Source organism: Haemaphysalis longicornis, unplaced genomic scaffold (assembly GCF_048455015.1).
Source record: "Haemaphysalis longicornis isolate Haplotype H1 unplaced genomic scaffold, Haemaphysalis longicornis Haplotype H1 scaffold_13, whole genome shotgun sequence".
In the NCBI taxonomy this organism is placed as follows: domain Eukaryota; kingdom Metazoa; phylum Arthropoda; class Arachnida; order Ixodida; family Ixodidae; genus Haemaphysalis; species Haemaphysalis longicornis.
Genome location: NW_027526233.1, coordinates 65,758,007 through 65,776,271, shown reverse-complemented (window position 1 = coordinate 65,776,271; position 18,265 = coordinate 65,758,007). Strand labels below are relative to the sequence as shown.

Here is an 18,265-nt window from a genome sequence, read left to right as displayed (position 1 = left end):
CTGTCAGTAATGCAGGCCTTCATTGAATGTCTGCACTTCCACAGTGCGAGAAAGAAGCATTTTCGGCAACTGTACTCTAACATGATTCCACTTCACCCATCATTGTTTTTAGGCGATAAACCCTTCATTCCATGTAATTGGCTCTTTGCTTACCTTGGAGACATTGAATTTTTAAAAGACATCTCATACCACATATGTTAGCAAGGCCCCTCAGTGGGGGTAGCTTTGATTGAACATTCATTCTTTTATCTAACACCATACCCATCTGGCTCTCTCCAGAGTGTTTTTTTTTTAAATAAGGGGCTCTATACACCGAGCAGTAGTATATCACATTTCTATTTTACCTAAACTTTTACACCAGAAACGACACAACTATTGTGTTAGCGCTCTTTGGCCTTCGTTGCCCTTCCGCAAGAAAACAAACATCGCCATCATCATCATCACCAAATTGTTTGGCTAATTTTATTACAAGCTAACTAAAATACTCGAGTTCCTTGCAAATTCAAAGCCGTGTCATTTTTCTTAAATTCTCTAGTCTTAATGGTGTGCATTGATTGTGCGTGCACCAAAATTGAGTTTTCTGTTCTACTTCACGAGCCCACTGACGATGACACTGCTTCATCCGCCGCAAAACTGGTAGCAGCCGCCGATAAGAACATTTTGCCCCAGTCCGCCGTTATTATGCCACTCTGTTGTAATTCTTTCGGGGATGCAACTTCCATTTTCACCCCAACCCAGGTCCTCCTCCGCCACAGATGCATACCGCTGCCTTTCGCTGTGCTGACGATTCATTCCCGCAAAACTGCCATGACTGTTACCAACCCGTCCGCAAAGCCGTTGTCCTTGCTACGGGGAGAATGCTTAGCATCATCGAGCTCATGGACTCCTGTCGGGTCGTTTACGTCTTAGACAATACTCCTTATCATGCCATTGCTGCCCTCACCACTTCTACAATGACAGAACTTTCCAACAACGTGTTTCATCCTTCAATTGACAGCGCTCTCGAGCCCGCGTGGTAATGTCAACTTCTAAAAATTCTGTACCGTTTCCTTTCGTAGTTCGACGGCACAGAACCCTCGCTTGGCGTTATTTCTATCGTCACCCATTCCATCGACACTGAATCGCACGCGCCACTGCGGCAGCGACCGTATAGGGTGTCTCCTACCGAGCGTCATGTGATATATGAGCAAGCACATGTAATGCTCCAAAGAGACATCATTCCCCATCGAACAGTCCGTGGGCCTCCCCCGTTGTTCACGTAAAGAATAATGATCGCTGGATTAGATTTCGTGTGGAATATCGGCGCCTAAACACCATTACGCGCAAGGACGTATATCCTGTACCCCTCATTAATGATTCCCTGGATTGCTTACGAGGAGCTGAATTCTTTGTAGGTGCACAGTAGCTTAGGACCGCACAATCTCCGTCCACGTCCGTGTGGAGAGCTTTTACAATCGCAAAAAATAACACAGGCACCGGTAGGATTCAAGCCTGTGTCTCGTAGACCAGACAGAGTTAGTGTCAATCGTCTTATTCATGGGGCTACTACCGTGAGTTAGTACCCGAGAGTGAAAAGGCTTACTCTCTCCCTTGTAATGGTGCGAAGTATCGGAACACCTCAAAATGTCCGATCGCGACGCACGTGCGCGCACCACCATGAAGCGAAAATGAAGCAAAATTCGATTTGAGCCGTGAGTTGCAGTTTCATTAAAGGAATAATCAAGGTGCAACTCATGGCTCAAATCGAATGACGGTCGGGGCGCAAATCGTATGTAACTCGGGACGCAAAATGGATGTCATTTGGAATCCCCCTACTCCGCATCCTCGCCAACATCCACGGAGTGGATATTCTGCCATTTTCTCATCCCCTGACTTACGCCGGTGATCTATCGGCCAGGTCGCCAGCGTGCGATTATGCATTCGCGACCTTAGGACGCCTCCTTCTTTCACCGCCTATTCTTCGTCACTTAAATCCGGGCGCTCCCATGGAGATCCACACTGACACCAGTGGAGCTGGCCTCGGAGCAGTGGTGGCACAGCGGAAATCTGGGTTCAGCTAGTAGGTTCTCGCATATGCGAGGCACACGTTGACAAAATCGGAATACAACTCCTCCGTGACGCAAAAGGATGTCTGGCCATTGGACGGCCGCTTGGAAAGTTTCAACCCTATTTGTACGGCCCACCTGTCGACGTCGTTACGGACCCCCCTGCGCTCGGATGGCTGTCTTCCTTAAACGATCCAACTGGCTGCCTTGGTCAATGAGCTCTGCATCTTCAAGAGTTTGACATGCGCGTCATTTATCGGTCGGACCATAAACATCAAGACACTGACGCTCTGTCAAGATCGCCGCTTCATCCTGAGGTTTCCTGTGTTTTGACTGATGACGGTGTTCTTTCTGCTCTCTCTTTGGCAGATTTATGCATTGTGCAATCAAAGATGAAGGGATCTCTTCTATTATTTCCGTCCTCTCTGGTCTGTTGCCTCATCAAAGGTCCCGTGCCTATCGCAGACAAGCTCCCCAATTCGCACTCCTTGACGGCCTTCTTTACCACCGTAACGACCACAATATTGGATGGAAATGTAATTATTATCCTGCGTACTTGTCATGTCACGTACTTGACCCACGTAATTATCGTGGTGCTTCTCACGCCAACCCAACCTGCGCTCGCGCTGGGGCCTTCCATACGTACCATCGGGTCCGTACGCGTAGTTACTGGCATGGCATGTACAACTTCATTAGGAAGTACGCCCATTCATTTGCCACGTGCAAGCACCACACGTCTACACACGTACTTCAGTCAGTCCCTTACAGCCACTACCGTGTCCAGCGAAACACTTGGACCGTGTCGGCATTGACCTCTGTGTACCTCGGCAGGTACCCCCCTCTGGCACCCGGTGGACTATTGTCGCTATCGAACACCTGACGCGCTATGCCGAGAGCGCTGCATTGCCAGCGGTTGCAGCAAGAGCCGTCGCTTCTTTTATTCTCAGTCACTTCATTTTGCGACATGGAGCTCCTCGCGAGCTTCTTACTGATCGAGAACGTGCGTTCTTGTTCCAAGTTGTTGAAGCACAGCGCAAGGCCTGCCGCATCGTGCATCGCATGATGCGGCATGCGGCCTTCCACCCACCGAAAAACGGCCGGCCGTTGCCCTTTAATCGCACACTAGGGGACATGCTTGGCATGTACGTCGCCGACAATCACCAGAACTGGGACCTCGTACTACCCTATGTCACCTACGCATATACTACCGCCACCCAAGCTACGACGGGTTTTTCTCCCTTATTTCCGCTCTACGGCAGTGAGACCTCGTGCATTCTTGACACCGTCCTGCCCTGCAGACCAGATTCTTCAGAATCTACGTCCCTTTCTGATGCCATGAAGTGCGCAGAAGATTGACCACAGCTCATGCGACGTTTCACTGCCGAAGAACAGTGGGGACGAAAATCTCGTCATGATGACGTTGCTCCAGCCACGACTTATTCACCTGGCTCCCTGGTGTGGCTTTCGGTGTCCTCTAGAACACTGGGATTATCCATCCAGCTCCTGCCGAAATATCATGGACTTAACCGTGTTATTGAACGGGTTTCCCCAGTCAACTACGTTGTAAAGCCTACGACCCTTCTGCGGACCTCCGAAGGCGTGGTGGTGAAACTCTGCATGGGCAACGTTTCAAGCGTTATCACGAACCGAACATTTCTTCAGCGCCATTAGGTAATAGCCAGGATGGCCATCTCTTCTCCAGGGGGGCAGCGGGTCAGGTAATGGTAATAAGAATTTTGTTGAACCACTGGTCAACCAACTTGTATGGCCTCTCATCCATCAATGTGATCACCTTCCCTGACCAATCATCGCTAGCAGTGGCCGCGAAACAGAAGAACCTGAAGGCTAGTCTGTCCGACATAGCCTGGTCTACTCATTCCGGTGGCTGCACTTCGCTACCAATAAACCCCGTTGCAACATATTTTTATAAGGTGCTCACGGACCTAGCTGTGAAGGGAAATGACGCGAGGGGGGGGGTGTTCAGCTTTAGGTATCACGAAAACCCCCCAAGATGTTCTTCCAGTGTATTGGCCTTATGTCTCTCGTTATCAATGCCACATTTTGTTTAAACTGCTCACACTCCGCATAGGTTTAATTATACAGTCGAGCCCGCTTATAACAAACCTGATCTTCACGCGGCCTCCGTTCGTTGTATCCCGAAGTCCGAAGTAAATGAACCAGAGTGAAAATAATAAGAAGTCCAAACACAATTTATTTTTTCGCCAACAACTCCGTGATGCCAGTTTATTTCTGCAGTGCAGAATTGATTAGGGTGGTCTCCAGTTTATTTAGAGCAGCCGTGTGATCTCCGCCGATGCCATTGGCGCAAACAAGTTTATTAAGGTCCTCTATGTAGCCCACTGAAACAGGCGTGCTTATAGGAGCAGGCTGAAAAGTTTCTTCGTCGTTGGCGTCTGATTCCTCCGCAGCGCTCTTGCAAGGCACTTCATTAACAATACCCTCGTCCGTCCATGGTTCCGCAGTGTCAGCATCTTCATCGGCACAAACGAAATCGTCCCAGCCGAGGTCATGGCCATCATGCAGGAGTCGATAACTCGCTGCAACAAATCGCCGCCGGTCTGACCATCGGAAGCATCAGGTTCGGCTTCACGTTGTGTGTCGACGAAGCCGGCCCTGTGTAAACACTTCCGCACGCAAGTGGCTGTCACCTCCGACCAGGCAGCTTTCGCGACCTCTACAGCTGAATACGGCGAACCTGGAAGCGGAAAGTTGGCTGCCAGGCGGTCAACAGCTATGACCAAGTGCTATACAACGTGGCGCCTATACGATGCCTTGAAGACAGGTATTATTCCCAAATCAGCGGCGGCACTTTCGAAGTGGTATTGGGTGGCAGGACAAGTACGATCACTGCCGTCAAGGAAGTTTGCACGTGGTGAGCTGAGCCGTTATCCATTACGAGCAACACGCGCCTGCCTTGCCTCTGCATGTCACGTTCGAACTCGCTCGGCCACTCCGTGAATAAATCTCGCGTCATCCACGCCTTACCGTTGTGCTTGTAGCACACGGGCACATAGCTCCAAAAGCAACGCGGCTTCGACTTTCCGATGACGAAGGGCACGCGGTGGTCGCTGTTATCCATGTTTGTGCACAGAAGATCTGTGACGCGCACTTTGCTATGCTTCACGCCAGTCATGTGTTGCCTTTCACAGCGTGCGTTTTGTCCGGCAACATCTGGTAAAATAACGCCATTTCATCTGCGTTGTAGACGCAGCGCTCCGCATAACTTGAAATAACATCTCCGTTTTTCAAAGCCACGCTGCAACATATTGGTCACTTGCGGATTCCGCGTCACCGACAATTGACTTTAAAAAAATGCCGTGCCGCACCTTGAAGCAATGTAGCCAGCCATTGCCTCGGCGGAAGTCGGGAAAATCCCGGTTTGCCCTTTCGCTTGCGAGGAGGTCGGGAAAGTGACCTGCTTCAGCAGAGCTGGGCAGCTGCCGTCATTTCGACCCACACCGCGGCCGTTCGCTGTAACGGATCGGCAGAGCTCAAAGACGTTCGTTGTAAGTGGGATTTTATGCCATTGAAATAAATTATATTTGGACGGTCATGCGGGTTTTTTTCTTTGTAAGCCAAAGTTCGTTTTAAGTGGGGCTGTTATATGTGGGCTTGACTGTATGTAAAATAAAATAAATAAATTTTGGTAACTTAACATAAAGTATTCTTTGCTTGCAAGCTATCTTTCTTTTGGAATTTTTTTGGCGCCTCTAACCCCTGATAAATATTTGTGGGGCCCACGCTGCTACCCTCACTTTGCAGCTGCTTTAGTTCAAATGAAATGATGGTAAACGCTTTATGACGGCGATATCTAAGCTTCATCACCCTTTTCTGTGAACTGTGAAGTGAGTCGAGGTATATTAACGCATCTTGGCCACCGTTCTTTTTGCGCAGCTTCGTCTATTTTTGCAAAGCTGGAGAAACAGCAGAATGGGGTCGACACAGCTTCTCCCCACGCTGACAGCAGCTCCCAGGAAAGAACGAGTAGCCGGATCCACGCTGTGCTAACTAGTCTTGGATCGCACCGTAAGGCAAAGACCAGTAAAATATGTACATATTTTATTTAATAGAAATCGTCTTCATCCTTTTTGTCGTCATCTCTCGAAGACAAATCCTCTTGGAGCGCGTACTCGCCTAAGTAGACCTTCATGTCTTCATCAGCTGTCCCGGTGACCATCTCCAAGGTGAATTGTGGAGGGATGGCTTGAGAGATTCGTCGTCATCATCTCCGGCGTGGTGAACGCATAGCTCGCCGGTCGCTACACATCGCTGACGGTGAAGACGGCAGTTCCTCATTTGGTGCGGAAGCCTGGACAACGCTGAGGGGTGGAGGGGGCGCCGCAAGTGACGCGCTCCGGACCGCTTTGTTTTTTTTTTCAAAGCCACAACGGGAACGTTGTGCCAGGTGCCTGCCGTCGCCGCGGCGTGCCGTCGTATCGACGCATGCGCCCACATGCGCTCAGGGATTTCTGTCACACCGAACAGGCTTGTGTTGGCCTGAACAGCTGCGGTGCTCGAATGTAGGTCCGGTTTGCTGAAACGTTCCATATTGATACCTTTTGAATTCGCAGTTCCATAGGGTCCGCTGGAGTTCGGAGGACTGAAATATGGCTGGATACCTCTTAGAAAGGCAGGCAGATTAGCCGTTAAAAATGGTATTCCTGATAGTCCCATTAAAATTCACGCCAACATTTTTACACCCCTTTTGTCAAAAATGGTGTAGCATAAGCGGAAAAAGGATGTTAGGAGCGCATTGCACCCCTTTACTTGAATCTCAACCCCTTTTTCTAGCTCTACACCCTTTTTGTGTGGTAAAAAAGACGTTGATCAACTTCCACACCCTCGTTCTTTCTTTGAAAGGGGGTGGAAAAGGTGTTCAGCTGTTCATTGAATAAAGCCATGCGTGCATGTTTAATTGCATTGTAAAGATCAAGACATACCCTCATACCCTCCTGTACACGAAAGAAATGTTTAAAAGCAAAAAAAAATTTTTCTGCAATGATCGCTCATTTCCATATACGGTGCGCCCCATGCCCCAAGTTCAGCTTTCGCACATGAAATATCAATTGGAAATTTAAAATGAGAAAATGAACTATGGTTCTTTAGCTAAAATAGTGTCGAATGACTGCAATACGCTTGGCTTTCTCTAGCAGGATGCCGTGTTGAAACAGCGCAAAATAGGTGTTCAGTTGCAAAAAAAGGAAAGCGCAGCTGCAGCTTTGCCTAGTTTCATACCGGTTGTGCTCAATTTTATTAGGTCTACTACGCTTTGAAATGTTCTTGTAAGCCAGGATAACGGCTTAGGAGTGAGGCCATGTTGAACCGTATTTTACAAGGCTGTTCCTGTGTGTCAACCACACTGTCAGCGAATACAACAGGAAAACGAGCTAGGTCGACTCCTAGCTATGTAGTGTCTACAGCCTTGCAGCACCGTTGGAATCTGCGGCAATGTTTTTGCGTTTGAGAGTCCCAAAAAGACTAGTACATTTGAAATGATATAGTAAAAGGGGCGTATACGCTTGTGTCTTCTGTGATCACACTAGAACAGGCTCTAAAACCGGCTTCACTGTTATAATAGCTATCTGTGGTTGTGCACCGTTTCCAGGGGGAGCACGTCTTTTTCTGTCTTTTTTTTTATAACGGCACCGCACCTAGTTCAAGCTTCAGCAGCTGTACTTGCAATATATAATGCCAATTTATATTCTGTAAAGCATTGTGAGGTACAACGGTTCTGTCCACCCGTGTAAAGAAATATGAAATACCACCTGATTGGGAGGTCTCTTACACCCTTTTCCTTCACTCCCCTTTTTTTACGTTCTAACACCATAATTTGTAGGTGTACACCCTTTCGGGATAGAGGATGTTGAAATATTGAAAACGCATCTTGAAGGGTGCTTAGATGGCGGGGAATATTTGTTTGGTATTTAATAAAATCCATGGCCTATTGAACATATTGACTACCTCGCGTTTGAACGGCCTTTGCAAATCCGCAAGAATATTTGCATGGGCTTACACTAAAATGCATAAATTTGAAATTTTTGTGCCCGAATATATAATTTTCGCGACCAGCTCACCGACTCTATAGGAGGACTTTTCTCTGCTGGCTATAAAGCCATTACGTGCAGAAGTATTTCTAAGTTTCATGATTTTCTTGCTCAATTGATTTGATGCTCAAGCGTCACTTGGGCGTGCTGGATGTGTCTGCATGTCATGCTGCACTCTTTGCCCATCCACACCGTCACGCATAGCTCCGCTGCCCGCACCCTTATTGTTGGGTGTTCAACAATTTTACACCCTTTTATGGTGTTCACACGGACACCTTTTTTTCATCCTTACACCATTTTTAGCCAAAACATCATTCAAAGATGTTCGCCATGGGACCAGATTCTTACACCCTTTCTGGCCAGAAATGGTGTAGGAATGTTAAGTAAGTTGGGTACAGAAAATCAAGGCTATTTAGAAATTTTTCATCATTTTACATTTAAAATACTCCTCAGCAGCGCAACAAAACTACCCATGTTAGGAGAAAGTTTGCCGCAAAGCCTTCGATTTGAATATCTGATGGAAGCAGTTTTAAAGGTGTAACTTTTTTTGTTGGGTGGACATTAAAACCTATCTGTAATTGAACCGCTGGGTATTGTGCCGAAAAAAGAGGCAGCAGCGACGACAGATATAAAAACCGACCAAAGGAACAATGTGAAGAAAAAACTGGGACACAGCGAACAGGAAAAGGCTCTAAAGAGGAGGAAAAAAAATCGGTCGTGGAATTTCACTCCCCGTCGGACGTCTGGTTCGAGGAACGAAACCTCTGCGGCAGTCGACCGGACTGCCAGTTCACAATGCTGACGCCAGACAGAATCAACAGGTACAGCCTGCACGAATGGCTACCCGAACAGTGCCTCAACGAACACACCGCAATGAGCTTCGACAACACTGCTGCCTCTACGCCTGCAATCTTCGCCACACAACAGAAGCTACCAAATTTTGGCTTAAAAATCCAAGATTTTGGTTGAGCCAAGTGGAGGCCCGTTTTCAGCTCTGGCATATCACCTCGCAGTCGACGAAGGAACTTCACATCGTCACAGCCCTACCCCCCGAAATCGCCGACGATATCGACGACGTTTTCGTTTCACCATCATGTGGTGATAGCTCCTATGCCGCGTATCGTGTGCCTTTGTTATCCGCTGCTTTCGCCCCGACGCGCCACGTGCAGTTTGTACGTGACGTCACTGGTCACATGTGTGTTTGTTATATATGTGCGCTGGTGGTATGGAATAGAGGTGTTCATTATTTCGCCCGCATCGTCGGCGGCTCGGTCCCTTTATCCGTTCTTGCGGCAGCCCAGCTGCACTCGGCCTCCTTCGAGGCCGCAACACGACATTGTGTTAGAAGATTGCGTCTTCTGATATTCAAGGGGCGTTGCACCAATCGTCAAGCACCGCCATGTCAGAAGACAACGTAGTCAAGTCATTCTACGGCATGTTCGCTGTTCCTGCTCCACCAACGTTTGACTTCGAGCGGACATCCGAATGGCCTTCTTGGATCCAGCTCTTCGATGACTACCGCTTGGCCTCGGGCTTATACGAGCGCAGTGAAGAAGCACAAGTCCGGAGTCTGCTTTATACGATGGGAATGCAAGCTAGAGAAATCTTCTCAACTTTCGCTTTATCTGAAGAGCAACACAAGCAGTACGATGTCGTCAAAAATACGTTCGACAACCAATTCGTGTCCACACGGAACCTAGTTTATGAGAGCGCATGTTTTCACTGACGCATTCAACAACCTGGCGAATCAGTCGACCAATTCATCACTGCATTGCACACGCTGGCGGACCGGTGCGACTGCCAGGAAAAGGAACGAAAGATCCGCGACAAGTTTGTCGTCGGCGAAGCTCTCCGATTCGCTACAAATGGATGCAAATTTAACACTCGCCAGGGCTTTGGCAAAAGCTAGCTTGGAGGAGACCGTCCAGCGACAGCAGCAGCAGCTACGAGAAACCAGCGACGAACCTTCGGCAGCGGCAGCCAGCAACCTGGACGCGGTCAGCAACCAACGGCAGCCCCGGAAGGTCTCTTCAGGACTGCGTCCCGGCAGCTCGTCAAGGAACAGTGCACCTGACATAAAAGGTCAGCGCACCAGAGAGCAGTCATTCCAACCACGCACCCCGGTCTATGCCCCAATTGCGGCCAAGGAGCGCACTCTAGGACCTTTTGCTGGGAAAAAGCTGCGAAATGCTACTACTGTGGTTGTTCCGGACATTTTGAAGTGGTTTGTTGGAAAAATTCCGCAGGCGACCGAAAGAAGGTTCAACTTTCTGCTCTTCATATGGACAAGGGGTCGTATTTTGTTGGCGCGGTGCACGGGGAGCACTCTAATTTCCGGTATGCTCAGGTCATCATAAACGGCACTCCGGTGTTCGCTAAACTAGACTCTAGTGCAGAAGTTTCCCTGGCACCCTCAACGTTTCCTGGATTGCCTACCAGGTTAGACAAGTGCGACAGAACCTTAACAGCCCCCGCGAATGAGCCACTCCTTGTTCTCGGAAACTTTGTTGCCAATATCCAGTGGAAACAACGCACGGTCCGACAGACTGCGTACGTTGTCTCACCCTTACGCTTCATACTTTTGGGTCTCCCAGCTCGAGAGCTTATGTTCGCTGACTCGGTCAGTTGCGCATCAGCTATTGAGGCTTGCTACCCGCAGCTTTTCAGTTGCCTGAGCTATGAAAGGCGAATACAATATTCGACTGAAGCCGAACACGATTCCCTTTGCAATTCAAGTTGCGCGTCGCGTTGTCTTGCCCTTGCAGGACCGAGTAAAGCAGGAGCAGGTGCGTATGAAGCGGGATGATGTAATCTGCAAAGTAGAGGAACCTACAGAATGGTCCTCGGGTATTGTACCAGTACTCAAACCGTCTGGAGATGTTCGTATTTGCGTTGACTTGAAGCAATTATGAAAAGTGTACTTCGCGAGCGCTATGACTTGCCACCGGTACAGGATAACCTCGGTCTGTTAAGTGGGTCATCTGTGTTTTCAAAGCTAGATGCCAACTCCGGTTTTTATCAGATCAAGTTTTCGCCCGAAAGTCAATTATTAACGACCGTCATAACGCAATTTGGGCGATAGTGTTTTCAGAGACTACCGTTTGGCATAACGTCAGCACCTGAATTTTTTCAAACGAAAACGTCGCAGATTCTCGAAGGAATCCCAGGTGTTGTGAACATGATGGATGATGTGCTCATTTATGGCTGCGACAAGGCTCAACATGACGAGCGTCTGCGTCTAACTTTAGACTTCCTCACGAGTGCTGGCGTTACGCTAAACAAAGAAAAGTGTCGTTTTGGAGTAACCGAGATAAAGTTTCTTGGTTGTGCGATCAGTCGAGATGGAATGAAGCCGGACCCTGAAAAGGTTCGACAGCCAGACCACTACGGTTTAAGTAATTGAATGTAATTTCTTTTTGTTGCGCATTGTTTCTGTCTTTTATAAGGTTCGTCTTTCGCTGGCGGTGCGGCTAAGTTTCGTTGCAACTGTGAGCGTATTTTTTAAGAAGGGGAGATGTGGTGATAGCGCCTCTGCCGCGTATGGTGTGCCTGTGTTATCTGCTGCTTTCGCCCCGACGTGCCGCGTGCAGTTTGTACGTGACGTGAGTAGTCACATGTGTGTTTGTTACATATGTACGCTGGTGGCATGGCATAAAGGTTGTCATTATCTCGCCCGCATCGTCGGCGGCTCTGTCCCTTTGCCCGTTCTTAGAGGTAGACCAGCTGCACTCTCCCTACTTCTAGGCCGCAACACGACACCCCACACAAGGAGAATACGACACTCTCAAAAAGACGGTGCTGGACTGCCTCGAGCCGTTTGAAGAAAAAGGACTTAAGCAGCTCTTATTGCACAAAGATCTGGGCGACAAACGACCTTACCAACTTCTGCACCGGATGCGGCAACAAACTCGTTGTGCACGCGCGTTAGGACGGCCAGCTCCCACTTCTTCGTGAACATTTTCTGCAACGGCTGTCGCAATCGGTGCGCGTGGCACTCGCGGGTTCAGATGAGACGTCCTTTGATCGACTGGCGCAAGTGGGCGATCGCATCACGGAATACTCAACTCCAAAATTCGCGCCCAATGCTGCTGCAAGAACACACGAAGAACCAGATCGTCTGTCACACCTTGAGGAGAAAGTGCCACAACTGACCGACACCATGCAGCAACTTTTGCTATCTGGCGCTCCCCAACAGGGCCAGCAACGAGTCAACCAATCCCCTTCAAGGCAGCCAAGCTCTTTCCAGAGAAACCAGTCACGGGATAGCATGGACTTTTCTGGTACCACCGTTGTTCCGGCACGGCTGCTAGCGGCTGCACTCAACCTTGCTCGTTTCTGAGAAACGCTCCGGCCCGCCGTTAACGGCGTCTTGCGACGTCGGCCCTCCACCCAGTCGCCTGTTCTTTGTAGTCGACGACGTAAGCACTGCCTGCTGCTAGTTGACACGGGACCAGAAAGCTGTATTCTCCCGGCCACGCCCGAGGATCGCCGACGTAGAAAGAACATATCGTTGGTGCAGGCGGTGAACCACACTTCCATCGCTACGTACGATTTCCGCTCCCTGACAATAGAAGTAAGATTCAGGCGCCTGTTTCGATGGGTCTTTGTGGTAGCGCACGTTAATTTCGCCATACTCAGAGCAGACTGTCTTAGCCACTTCAACCTTGATGTGAGCATCCATGACCGTTGCCTCAAGGATAACAGCACATCCCTCAAAGTACGTGGTTAGGAGTCAGACATCTGCTAAATCTGGCATCTGCGCCTTCCAGCTAGTATCTGCCTACCACCATATCCTGCACAAACTGATTACGGTTAGTTATAAAATTTTGCAACCAAGTGAATACAGCGGGGTCAAGGTTTATACGAGATAACTTTAGAAATAATTTGTTATGTGGGACTTTATAAAATGCCTTCTCCAAATCTAGAAATACGGAGTCTAGAGGTACATTCATGTCCAGGTTAGTACTTATGTCATTAATAAATAAAGCTAACTTGGTGTCGCATGTTAGTCCTTTAAGAAATCCATGTTGATTGGGGTTGCAAAAGTTAAGGGACGTTAAGATTTTTTTTATGTGGGAATACACAACCCATTCCATGAGTTTATACGATATACTAGTGAGCGAAATAGGATGGTAGCTGTTTTGTGACAATGAATTACCTTTTTTTGTACTGGAATGATCTTGCCTACCGTCCAGTCCTGCGGCACCACTCCAGATAATAGCGAATGTTGGAAAATGAGGGAGAGTATTGTAGTGGATATGTATTTAGTGTTTTTGTGGATTTCGGGATTGATGCCATCCACGCCTGATGAAGTAGTGCGCTCGAGCGATTCAATCAGTTTCAAGATACCGTTAGCCTCAAAGGTAATGCTGGGCATGATTGGGTGATCGTAGAAAGGAAAGTTCGGTAATTCTGTATCCAGCTCCTCAGTTAACGCCGAGAAAAAGGTGGAAAGACCGTTTAGCTGTGGCCGAAAGCGATAAGACAGGTTTCTCAGATTGGCGATACTTGTCCCAAGAACTAGCAATATTTTGTTTTATTTAGCTGCTTTATAATTTTGCTTCTTTTTGTTCTTGAGGCGTTTAAGGGAGTTATTACACCAAGGAGACGTTGATCGTTCAGCCACAGAAATAGTGGGGATGTATTTTTCATTAGAGTCTCTAATTTATTTTGAAGAGTAACCAGGTACTTTCAACAGAACGATCAAAAAAATTTGGAACACATTCTGCATAAAATCCTCAAGTTCCGCATTCATACTACAGTATTCGCCTTTGTCGTGTAAGGTTATTGTTTTTTTTTGTAATTCGCGGCTGGACTGGCACATTGCCTTAAACTGAAACGTGGATGATAGAGTGGTCCGATTGTCCTGCGTGATATGTAATAGATGAAACGCAATCTGGGTTAGATGAAAGCACAAGGTCAAGGATCGATGAACTGTGGTCCGTCTGTCTTCTGGGATTTGTGACGATTTGTGTTAAACCAAAAGTGAGGGACGTGTTTACGAAGTCAGTTTCTATGTTATGCATTACAGTTGACGCTACACGATTTGACCAATTGATTGCTGGAGGGTTAAAATCCACGAACAAAAGAAAAGAAGCCTGGCGATGGGAATAATTTAAAGAACGAAGCGCTTCATGCAGATGAATGGCAAAGGAATAGTCAGCGTCGGGCAGGCGCTAACAAAAGCCAATGGCAGTTGGGAGATAGGAAGAATTACAACGCACAAACAGCAGTTCATGCGGGGAAGGAACGTTTATGACGGAGCACTGTAATCTGCGGTGACCAGCTATCAGTACGCCGCCGCCACGTTTACCAGAACGATCGCAGCGAAAAATGTCAAAGTTAGGAAATGCAGATTCAATTTCGGAGTCGCTTATTGCAGTAATGAGCCACGTTTCGGTTAGAGCAACGAGATTACATTCCATGGTATCAATGAGGGCATGAAGCGAATCACATTTGGGTAGTACACTCCTGATATTAGTATAAAGAGAAGACAGGAGAGTACCATTCGAGGGTTTTTGCTCTTGATTAGTGGCTAGACTTGACGCGGAACGACACTGTTAGAGCTGTGGTTAAATACATAAGTTGTTCCTCCGATCGTACGCTTATCGTAACGTAGTTTAAAAGATTTCTTTTGAGAGTTAGCAAACTGCAGCAAGATTTTACGTGCTAAGCGAGTGTTTGGCGAATAGTCTTCGGAAATACTAAAGTCCCTATCTTTCAGGATCTTGGCGTTGGAGAAGATGGCGTTTTTAACATTAAAGTGGGAGAATGTGACAATAACAGGCCTGTTCTTACCGGCAACAATCTTACCAAGCCTGTGAGCACGCTCGGTATCAATAGGTGCCACACTAGTTTGCAGGTTCGTACTGCAAAGACTAATTACTGAAATTTCTGACTGCGCCCAAGCTTTGTTGAAGCTATCTGTGACACTAAAGAACAAGAGGTTGGATCGACGTGCAATATCGTTAAAATCGTCCACCCTAGACACTAACCTGGCAATCTCTAACCTATTACGCTCTCCGAGGGTTCGGACAGTTTTAACTTCACATTTTACGCTCTTTAAAGAGGTACAGTCGTCTTCATTCGTACATAGTCTCCTTAATTTCAGTAAACATAACATTTGTTTCGGAGAGCTCAGCTTGAATTGAAGAGACGCTTGACCAGACTGGAGTTGCTGAAGAAGTTTCACAATTTCCGTGGAATCATCTGCAGTGGAAGCGCGAGTGTTAGGGCCAGGGTTCAGTTCAATATTTTCCGACTACAACAATAATAACTCTTATATAACGCGGCAGCAGTCACAAACAATAGCAGCACAGTAGCATGGGCTCGGCAGCACTAACAAAGCACGGTAGCGCGTACGCGGTGCAAGTAAGGCGAAGCGAATATATACCTGTGTGAAATGTAGTGGTAACTTGTAAGAGCGGCGCATCGCGTGCGTGCTGCCGAGCTCAACAAACGGTGCCTTCCCTGTGGCTTGCTTTATCCAGTGGCGGTCTGGTGCCGGTGACGAATCTCTCGCACGTGATGCTGACGTCGATCAAGATATGCTGGGTGCTGGTTCGTGGAAAGGACCTGGAATGGAGCAGAATTGGTCAAACCGTGCTCCAGGGGGAGATCAAACGTTGTACTGCCACACCACTGAGTCCACAAGTGGGGAACATCGATTCGGCACAGGGAAATGAAGAAAGGTTTCACCAGCTGTGTGTGTCGCTCGCACAAAGGAATGCGTGGAGCAGCCAAATGCTGCAACCTGCGTGAAAAGTAGCGGGAACTGGTAAGAGCGGCGCATCGCATGCGTGCTTCTAGCAGAGCTGTGGTTATAACGTAATCGAACACTGCCTCACAGAATTTAAATGTCGTGTTGAAGGGTGTCCGTATTCTGTAGATTTTTTTATCTCTTCGTTGACAACATGAATGTAATTCATAGTTAGTACCCTTTCCAAAACCCAGCCTGTTTTAAGGGTTGGGAATCCAGGCTCTCACTTAAGGGGCTAATTATAAGTTTGCGAGAAAACTTGTGCATAACCGAGAGTAGGCGGATGGCTCGGTAATTCTTGAGGTCTTTTGCGATCTCCTTCCTTATGAATCAGAATATTGTTGGCATTTTTTCAAACTTTGGGCGTTTTTTGAGTCTTCAAGCATTCGGAAAATGGTACAGCAAGGTTTTCCCCTCCCTCCTCTAAAACATACTCTTTTTATGCCGTCGTCCCCTGCAGCTTTTCCTCTTTCAATGTGTTTGGTAGCCTTTCCTACCTACTCTTTCGTTACTAGTGGTACATTGCAAGCTGAGCTTGTAATCTCAGTAGTTTCCTGTGGTTTAATGTCGCTAGCATACAGCCTGGTGTAGAATCGCACTGCTACCAATATGATCTTGTCCAAGTTGGGTGTAATCTTACCCTGCTCATCTCTGAGGGCGTATATACTGTCATTGCCAGTGGATAACTTTCAGTTGCCTCCAAGCTACCCCCACATTCGCCGCGTTTCCACGGTCACTGCTATGTTACATGCAAGAATGTTTTCTATTTTCTTTTGTTATTAGTGTTGACAGGTCGGCTACTTGAATCCTATTCGGCGTTCTTGACACTTTCGTGCTTTTCCGTTTGGTAATTCCTTCTTTCGTTCTCTTATTAGGTTTTCCAGTTTGTTCTTTACTTGTTGCGCCTCCCACAGATGCTGCTGATTCACTGAGGGCCGAGATTATGTTGTTATTAGGCCTCTGTACACTGACCTCGTTCTACTCCTTTAAAAGAGCCAATTTCCTAAAAAGAGTTATTTTAAACTCCTGTAATCGGGCTCTGACTGTCTCCATGCAGGGTTTTAGAGTTTTGACGAGGTTCCGTCTATGCGGTCTGAGTCTAAGCCTCAGCTTGCATGTAATCATTATTTGTTTACTGCTCCGAATCTAACTTAGCGCCTCGGCGTCTGGCACTATACTTGGAAAGCATTTAACCCCGAAATAAAAGATATATCTTAAAATTAAGCAGCCCGCGTATGTAAAAAAGCCTGCTCCCGAAGAGCAGGTGGTTTGGACGGGCTCATTACGATCTTCAGGTTTCATAAACGCTGCAGATAACTTGCTTCACAAAGTCGTAGGGCGACTTAAAATGCGAGGAATCGAGGCTTCGTCGGACGCCCATCTGCTCGGGAATAACAGAATACACCGTAAAGAATACGCAAAGAAAATAAAATAATACGCAAAGAATACGTAAAGAAAATTAAACAATGACGTTTCAGCCCCCACGAAGGAAAGCCTTGTTAACAGTAAAAGCACAGAAAGAAAGCTAAGAGTTTAAGTAGGCCGTAGCACGTGACCTAAATACAATCCCTAGGCGGCGGGCAGATTGCTGTCTGTAGGGTTCAGAGTTTTTCTGTTTGTCTGGAATATTCTTTATTCAAAATACAGCCTAGAGGCGAAGTCCTTCTCAGTAGTGACAATAGCAGCCTGGCTTTAGCCTGCCTCATCATTAAACGATTGTGCATATTCCGCGAGGGCATTAGTGGACACTTTTCTTTCCTTTTCATCATTACCATGCTTTTTACCCGTCTTTCGAAATTTCCAGATTCCCCTATGTATACACTATCACCGTTCGCGCATGGCACTTCATACACACACCGGGAAATTGTTCTTTTGGCAATCTATCTTTCGCTGTCCCAAGAGCGTCCTGTAACTTCTGGGTGTAAACGCGGGCAACGTGAACATCATACGTCCGCAGGACTCGGGCCAAAGACTCACCCACTCCCAACACCTAGGGTATGCTGTATTTCTTGAGCACCTTTGCGAGGCGAAGTTTTAATGCACTTTAAGGGATGCGCGAACGAGTACAAATATTCTTTCTCAATTATTCAAAAGCAGTTGTAAACGTTGCGAAGGAAAATTTTCGGGGCTCGAGTAAAAGATAAAAGCGCTCGTCGTACCACAGACTTCATTGTCGAATTGGCGGATATTAATGAAATTGAAGCCCTCATGGCTGTACCGTCAGCTTGTCTGTAGAAAACACTCTCAAACACAAAGTGCGTATTCGACAAAAAAAAAGAACAAAAGCCGCACAAGGTCCGGTACGTCGATGGGCGTCCTTTCCGGGAGGGTGGAGTCAGAATCCAGTGCGTGTTTGCATACTTGCATGGCCAAATTACTTGGCACACTTGTGAAGA

At 47.5% G+C, this 18,265-nt stretch overlaps 1 pseudogene; it reads left to right on the top strand.

Moving 5' to 3' along the window:
* The first annotated feature begins 9,303 nt into the window (after window positions 1–9,303).
* LOC144163874 (uncharacterized) overlaps window positions 9,304–18,265 on the top strand; it is a 76,721-nt pseudogene continuing 67,759 nt past the window's right edge.